This window comes from Atractosteus spatula, chromosome 7, assembly GCF_055471065.1.
Source record: "Atractosteus spatula isolate fAtrSpa1 chromosome 7, fAtrSpa1.hap1, whole genome shotgun sequence".
Taxonomy (NCBI): Eukaryota; Metazoa; Chordata; class Actinopteri; order Semionotiformes; family Lepisosteidae; genus Atractosteus; species Atractosteus spatula.
The window spans coordinates 424,063-433,270 of NC_142712.1; the positions used below are offsets into that span (position 1 = coordinate 424,063).

Genomic DNA, 9,208 nt, shown 5'->3' on the forward strand with positions numbered 1-9,208 from the left:
ACTTAAGGATACCCTTCTAGTGAGCAGAAAAAAAATTATCACAGAAGGCTCCGTTATAATATACATTATATAACTGTGTGGCACATATTATAAATTGCATGTGCACATCAGAGAGCTAAACTGAAAACCAAGGATCTGAAAATCTTAAACAAAGAACAGAACAACTCTCTTCACTAGACTTCTTGAGCTGGCATACTTGGAATTACTGGGAATTTCCAACTCTGTTTTGAGAACTAAACAAGATATTAAGCTGTTAGATAATATGAGACACATTGACTTAAGTATATATCTCAAACAGAAAAAATATTATTGGTAGAGAGCAAAGAAAAGAATGTTTTTCAGACAAAGAGCAATTGCCCACAAATAGAGCTTTAAAAATGGAAAGTCAATCAATGTTCTACATTTTCATTTTATTTCATACAATACATCTTTATTAATCTTGTTTGACACTTGTCTTTCTAATTTGTATGAATAATAAAATAAGACCCATCCACTTTCAAAATTCTGTTACAATTGATTTATGATATAGCAAAAGATTGAGGCTCAATGTACTGAAGGATTGCACTTGATTTACAAGTCATAAAACTGTGCCAAATGAATCTGGGAAATTTGTATACTGTACATACTGCTAATACATCTAGTCCATTCTGTCTATATGAACAGAGGAGCCCATTCCGCCTATCTAGCCCGTTTTGTTGCTAGTAGTTAATTATTCCAAGGATCACCTCCAGCCATATCTTAAAAAAAAAGCCTTGGTATCATTTTCAATAACATGTCTTGATAACTTGTTCCAGACTCCCATAACCCTTTGTGTAAAGCAGTATTTGTACAGAAACAAGAAATTGACGTATTCCAGAGATATGCAAGTGGCATGTGATTAAACGTTATTACTAGCATTGTGCTCAAGATTTCCAGGTTAGTTCACAACCCAAATACAGTCCTGGTAAGGCAGATTGGAATGTTGCTCCAGAAAACTTTAATTTCTCCTCAGAGACACACAGGCAGCAGTGATGTAATTGCCTATACATGTCAGACTTCTCACAATTCGCCTGCTGCTATTAATTCAGACAATTGTCAACACAAAATGCTGAACATTTTCTTTTACAACAAAGGATAAAACTATCCTTACTTCACGCAACCCAAACACAGATTGCATTATCGTTGTGCTGTAACTCTCCTTTCTTAGTACGGTACATCTGGGACACAGACTGTTTAGATAAACTTTACTGCAAACTTAGTCTGTTACTGAAAATTCTTACACAGTCCTAATGTGCGGTGTAAGGTGGGGATTCCAGGTTGTGGATTAATTACTAGACTTGGGATAAAACTACAAATTAAAATATAGAAAAAAGTGTGCAAAGCTTGTGTGTAAAGATAAATGGATTTAGCCACTTGTATTAATAATATCTTTGACTATTAGGGTGTTGTAGGTATATGGAAATCTTATCTCAGCTTCACTTCATTTCTTATGTTTCTTTGTTTGTTTTTTAAATGAGAATAAGACCTACAAAGATCCTAAAATGTATGCTGTACTGTATGTAATTATGCAATTGTGATTTAATACCTTCAAGCACATGTTAGAGATAATAACGAAAAACTTCTTAGACAATTAAAGGAAACATTTGGAGAAATAAATGACAATGAAGGATGAAACTGGTACCATGCCCCAAGGTTGAGGATTAGGATTCTATGGGATCCAACAACTTTTTACAAAAACCAGCAACAACACAAAGGAATGCAAATACACCCTAATATTTTTCAGATTTAGGTTTTCACAATGCAGGATAAAGTAATTGTTTTTTATTTGAAGATATTTATTCTCATATTGGCTATAGACATTCAAGGTAAGTCACTTTTGGTATTGAGAACTAGTTAATAGATATAAAACAATACAGAAAATCAGTGGAGTATGATGGGGATCTTCTTTTCTTAATTTTGTATTTTGTAAATCTAAACATAGACTATACTAGTATATTTAATACTAATATAAAAATGCAAATTATCATCCTACTGTAACCCCAGGACATGTGACACGTTCTAGTATTGTCCAGTGACCTTCTTGGAATGTTTTAGTGGTGACACACTTGACTATTGTACTGGCACCCTGCAGGATCACAGGTCTTCTGATGGCTCTTTCTCAAGGAACACCTCTTGGATCCCTCCACTCACCAGACCTTACTGTCATCTTCATGGTTCTTTCACTATCATGCAAGACTCTTTTACTCCTACTATCTCCTCTTTACTGTATTTAGAGAGTATTCTATGTGTGGAATGTTTTTCCTAATTTACCCAATGAATCTCACATTTTGATAACTGACTCTCTCAGGCAATCCATTAATCTGGGGCTACTATCAGGCATGGAATATTCATTACTATTTGCTCCATGGTGCCTACAACTCTCTCTTTAATCAAACACATTGAGAAGGTGCATCTGTCCAGCCCCTCAATACAACATCCTGTGCTATATTTACTCAAATCACAACACAGCTAACTGAATCCTGCTGTGTCATAAAAGGTTTTACTTCCACTGGCAGAATCATTCTCTCTTTTACTCCCTTTTACAATCCCAGTTGATCCCATTTGTCCTGGGATGTTTCTCCATATGGAGCACTTACAACACTGACATAGCAGTAGCTATTTTGATAGATTCTTAAAAAAACCCAGCTTGGATCTAGACACATACTGATTCTCTAACTCTGGACTACTACTACTTACTCCAGAGTTACGGTTAAAACTGTAGGAGCCTCTCCCAACAGTTCCTTTCACTTATCTAGAGTGCCCTACACTTGTGTGCAGTTCAACAACTGCCTCCAATTAATCTACACAGCAGCTATCTTGGCTCAAGGTCACACCGTGGTCCAGGTTTGAGCCAAATAGCAGCTTCCCACAACAGACTTTTCACACTCTATTAAATGCTGCTGCTTGGTTAAGGAATTCTAACAAATTCATAGGCAAATTGCTCCTTTTCTAAGTGCATGTTGACTATGCCCGTATCCAGTGAAGGATTAAAAGAATGTCCTTCTCTGACAGGTTAAATTAGCTGGATTTTTCTAACTTTGAACAGAGAAGACTATTAGTGACCTTGATTTAGGTATTTAAAATCACGAAAGGAATTAATAGGGTCAAGTTCAAGTTCAAGTTAACGTTTATTTGACATTCCAGGCATATACAAGTACAGTATACAGTGGAATGAAATATCGTTCCTCCCGTTCTACAGTGCAAATACAGACTGGACAGGACAGGAACACATGGTGCAAAGTGCAGATAGTGCAAATTACAAGGCAAATACACAATCTACACAACACACTGGAGGGATTTAAACCCTGTTTCTGGAGTTGGAGTGGGTGCAAGTAGATTCCAGGGTGTTGAGAAGCTTGACAGCCTGCAGGAAGAAGCTGTTACAGAGTCTGGTGGAGCTAGCCCATACACTGCGATATCCTTTCCCAGGTGGTAGGAGGGCAAAGTTTGTGGGAGGGGTCATCTACTTTACTGGAGGCCCTGTGTAAGCAGCGTTTGTGATAGGTGACAGAAATGGAAGGGAGGGAGGCTCCAATGGTCTTTTCAGCTGTTTCCATAGTTCATTGCAGGGTCTTGCGGTCTGAAGTGTTGCAATTCCCAAACCAAACAGTGATACAGCTGGTCAAGGTGTTCTCAATTGTGCTTCTGTAGAAAGTGGTAAGAATGGGCAGGGGAGCTGTTGATATACAGTGGGGAGTGATCAGCGTGGGTCCTCCTGAAGTCAATGATTATCAATAGTAAAGCACTAATAGAAAATGTACTTAAAACTGAGAATAAGAAGCACTTTGTTTCACAAGAGATATGGGAGTCTAGAAAGTTACTCAAGTTTATACACTGTCTTAAAAAATGGCTTAGTAAAATTCTTGGCTTTATTGTGTACTAACAACTAAACTAGATCAGCCTAATGATTTCTCTTTGTAAATGTTTCCCATTCCTAAATGTTAGAATAGTTCAAGTAGGGAGCTGTGTCAGCCAAAACCAAAAAAATACTTGTTTATTTCATGCTAATTAAAAAATATATATCTCTACATGACTGTGAGCTTTAACAAAATTGAAATAATTCTAAATATTGTCTGTGTAAAGTTTAAGTACCTTGTATTGAAAATAAAATGTATTAAAATGTAACTAAAAATGTAATAATTCTTCTTTTTAATAGTAAGGTAAAATACAAATTGCAAGGTTGCAACCTTCAAAAAGAGCTAATGCCTCATAGCCTTAAAACAGACTGTGACTTCAAAAAAAAAGAAAGGACAGAACTGTGATTCAGATTTGGATTTACATTTAGATCATGTGTTATTTGTTTTCATTTTATTTTAAATGTGATTTTATGAGCCAACAATTGTGTTCCGCAATGAAGATAAATATGAAATTCTTTGGTGCCAACTATGATTTTTGTTATGTATATTTCATTATGTACAGTAATTATTTATTTTACACATTAAAAATTCCCCAAAAAAGAAGTAGTGAAAAAAAGTTAACCATTTAATCAATGAAATGGTGCAATATATTATAAAGACAAGTGTTCTCTTCAGAGTTTCAGTTATTAATATTATTGTTAGAATCTGACCTGTACTAATAATACAAATAAATTTATTTCTCATATTCTTTTTCTATGTTCTCCTTTGAACTGCTAGTGCAAAAGGATGCCACCTTGAAACGAGTATGTTGCCATGGAAACACAAAATGATGATTTTTTTCTATCCTGAAAGGTGCAGATTTGAAAGAAATCTATGCTAAAACTCAGAACCTGTAATTTTCTTAATATATATTTTCTTTTATTCTATAACATGGTTCCCCAAATGTCTTACCATAATGTCTCAGCCGTCTTTAGTACTAAACATTAAATTGTGTGATCATACTAGACTTCTGTATTACAGACAAACAAAATGATTCAATAGACTGTCAAACTGCAAAAGTGGCTTTCAAATCATCACACAACACAACAACAAAAGACAACAAAAACTGTAACTACAGTGTAATAAACTAATGTTATGATCGTCAGTAAACCAATACTTCTTCAAAATAAAAATAATGAATAAACAATTATCATTAGACACGTTGTTTATACTGAATGTTATTTGAAATACTATATCACTTATACTACTGCTATAACTTCAAATTTTATATTACAAATATACAGTATGAATAACTAGATGTTCAAGTGGTTAAAGAAAATGACTTGTTACCAGGTGGAGCAATGTCCTGCCTCTAACCTCTGGTTCTCTGCCCTGGACAAGCTAGTCCCTTGTTCTTCTGAGGTTCAACTGTAAGTGTCCATGCTGTCAAGGCATAGTCTGTCAAATACATTAATAACTTTCTAAAAGATAAAAACATCGAAGTCACAAAGCACACTATTCATCAGTTTTCAGCCAACTCTGGTATTCTGTAGTTTGTAGTAAATTGCAAAACATATTTGTTTTTTAACGGCTTAGCGGAGAGAACAATAGACTAGTAAAAAGGAAAAGCTGTCGGATTTTCCCCTTCACATACTTCTGGGCGGGACAAGCCTACTGCAAGGGCAATGACAGAGGAAAGAAATGCAAAATGACAAAAGCTGAGAAAACTGTGTCTGTTTCCCCTCTTATACTTAGCTGAATTTGGCCATATGTTAAGTAAGTCCTTGTCATTATATTGAAGTTATTACCTAGGCAGGATTTGTTCACTGTTTTGCAAACACTCTCATAAAGATTTTTTTTGTGGTAACTAGAATTTATCACTGTTGAAGAGAGGTCACCCAGGATTTTAGCAATTGTATTGATTTTCATCTTTACTAAGAAATTTTATCTTTCATTTTCTTTTTATATAAACATAAATTTTCTCTCTGTATAATGGTAAAACTTGAAACATCTTTCCTTCTGTGTCTTTTGAAGATATCAGAATTAAAATGCATCAGAACTAAGTTCTAACTATTACATTTATCCTTTTACAACATAAAGCTTGTATTTTAAGCAAAACATCCTTTGCTTTTTATTGAAATTCCAAATACGATTAGAAATAGAAACATTGCCTATGTGTATGACATTCAAATCTGGATTTAATTACTCTGATCTGAAACTACAATCTTACTTTCGCAAGCAGCTGGAATGAGTTTATGACAAGGTAAGGTGAAGCAGCCACCATGTGACAAAGTCTGCTTTTAATTGTTTCAGTAAATTACTTCATAATTCTTTTGTCAGGGTTTTATTTAGTTTTAATTTTATATTCAGATTTTATTGAATAGATTTATTGATGAACCACACTTATGACAAAGTCATGGAACAGAGTACTGCTTTCCTAGCTCAGAGGTTTCTATAAACATATACAGTATATAATTGTTGTAATCAAACTTAAAATTGTCCCTTCCTATATATGGACTTTGACATTCATTAATTTGAGATTGCAGTTCCTTGTGTGAACTGGCATTTAAATTTTCCTTGTTATGTTATAATGTAAAGTACTCATGAATGGGCTTGACAAAATGAAAATCTGTGTTGTTCTGCCCAGGATTAGTGATCAAAATCAAAGAAACAATTCTGCAATAATGTGAGACTGCAGAAACTACTTCGTACTGTGATATGTCTAAATAGTATTTGAAATGTTAGAGTTTTTAGGATTGTAAAAATATACTTAAATTCTATTGTACATGTCATTTTATGGTTAAAAAATAAAATGGTGAAAATTTTAGGAAGGAGGACATTTTGCTTACAAAACTACTGTAACCATTGTTTTTGGATAATGCTTATTGTCTCCATGGGAAAATTGAATTGCAAATCCCAGTTACTAGTGCAGTTTGTGATTTAGCGTAGGGTTAGAATATTTAATGTGGCTAAAGGCTTTTTCTTTGATAAGGAGAAATGAAGCAATTTAAGGTAAACCCACACAAGAAAGCAACACATCCCAAAAAATGGGGGCTCAGTGTAGATGCTAATATGTTTAAATATTTTTATATTCAGATAATCACATTAATGTATTAAACTATTATTGAGGTGGTACAATATAGAAGATTAAATCTTTTTAATATCAACCAATGTTTTCTCTTAAACATCATAAAATAATAATCTATACAGAACTGAAATATATAGGCAGGATACTTTTGGTGTGGTTTAGTTAAATAATAATGTCTACTTTTTAAGACAACAGAGAAAAATGAAAAATCTTAAAGTACAAAAATATATATGCCTTGTTTAACAAAAATGTTATGGTAGGCTTCATTAGCCATCATTAACTTGTGTTTAAAGGTAGAAAAAAGGTTGATTATAAGTGCCATAATTTTCACAAACAAGTTAACTAAAGTTTTGTTAAAATAAATCTTGCATTAGAAAAGTCTTATTTTATTAGACCTTAGTGTTAGTTCTTGCTTTCAATCATGTATGTGACTTTGTTATTGCATCACTGTTTGTTATACTGCACTTATACTGACTTAAAATAAACTTTAATGAATTTAAACAACTTGAAATCTGACTTTCATTAGATGTCTTTTAAATTCCAATTTTGATACACTAAAAAAAAATTTTTTGTAGTTACAAATCAATCCAAAAGTCACACTAGCAAACACATGGTTAAATTGCGAGTAATGTCTCACAATTAATAATCAGCAAGCACATAAGGCACCAAGAAAATTCCTAATAACATGAAATTGAAGTTGTGAAATTACATTTGCCTGTTTTGCATGGAATGGTGTTGGTAACTCTATTGATAAACCTGTCTCCTGATTTTCTTTCATTTTCTTTCTTAAGAGTTGCAGCTGTCCTGTCCCAACACCATCCTTAAAACATGGCTGATGTCCAGAGCCGCTTGTGCCCTCCGCCCAGGTCCCAAGAGCCTAACCCGTGATTTTAATTTAAAGAGCTCACAAGTTAGGGTCTCAGGGAATAGGAGAAGTACAGCAATATCCACTCGAGTACAGAGATTAACCCGGTAAACAGAGCAGTCCTCATGTTCCCATATTCCTGCGAGGAACTCCACTCCTGTAGAATTACAAAATGAGCAACTATTAGGTCTCTCTGGCTGAGGTGGCTACAAGGGCCATACGCTGTCTGTTTTATCTCTAACACTTTCCTTCTGTCTCAGAAAAATCTCCCATCTCCTTCTTCCCTTTACTGCAGATAACTTATCCCTGCACATAGAGAGCTCACTGCAAATCCTAGGAAGCAGTCTAAAAGCAGTACATTATGAGTGCAAAAAAAATATAATCATTAGAAAGAAACAAGACAAAGTGTAGCCACAAGACAGTTTAAAATAAATAAAGAAAAATGGGAAAAGCACAAATAAGACAACTCGTTACGAATTTTCAGACTTTTCTTTTTCCTTCGAAGAAGCAAGGATCTAGCAACTAGCATATACCTCTTGCTCAGCAATAACTACCCTTTGTGTTCGCAGGGAAAACCCCCATTCAGATACACAGTCCTTCCTCTTTGTCCTTATTGCAACTGCAGATCGACAGTCCACATTTCTCATCTCTCAGGTCCCAGTGAAATGCGCTGACCATTGAAGGCGCTGGCCCTCTCTCTTCACTTACTGTGAAGGGAGATCTGAAATGTTCCTTCCAATGCAGTGCTTCATCTTTACGAAAATAATAAAAGGCACAGAATCCATTTCTGTCTCAGGTTTGCAATACAAAACTAGTGAAAACATACAAGATCAGGAGAGGAAAAATAAAGAAACATAGCTCACTTAATTACAGCTTTTATCTTGGAGCATCTTGGAGAGCCTTTTTACACCCTGTTGGTGGCATGCGCTGCACGGTACAAGAGTAAGTTGTCATTCTGGCTGTAAGAGCTCATGCAGCCAGGGAACAAGTAGAGAACAGAGAGCGTTCCACTCAGAAATTAATTACATCAAGGTTTATTTTTACAATATCAAACTCTATGACTGTCTCAAAAAAGACAAAGAATCCCAAAAATCCATACTAAAGAGGAAGTTAAATTGTAATGAAATTAAATTTCCTTGCATTGGCAAAAAATATGGACATGTTTAAGATCACCTGCCCTCCCCTCCTCCCCGCTTCTCCTTCTACCACACATAAAGATTCATCCTTCTTAGGGAGTAAACAGCTGATTCTCCAGAGAATAAGAACCTGTCAGGTGCTATTTCTGCTTCAGACATACCTCTGGCTTTTCACTGAGGGAAGCGTTACCGTCCATCTTTCAAACAAAAAAGGGGGGCAAGAAGCGACGGATGCTGACTCAGAGTGTGGCTGGCAGAGGGGGAG

The 9,208-nt window shown here is 35.0% G+C and overlaps 1 long non-coding RNA gene across 1 annotated transcript; it reads right to left on the minus strand.

Annotated features, from left to right (window-relative positions):
* Window positions 1–3,127: 3,127 nt before the first annotated feature.
* On the minus strand, window positions 3,128–7,807 carry LOC148830023 (uncharacterized). Its single transcript, XR_016091356.1, has 2 exons — window positions 5,205–7,807; window positions 3,128–3,694 (listed from the first exon to the last, which is right to left on the minus strand). It is a non-coding gene; the product is annotated as an uncharacterized LOC148830023 (long non-coding RNA).
* Window positions 7,808–9,208: the final 1,401 nt, after the last annotated feature.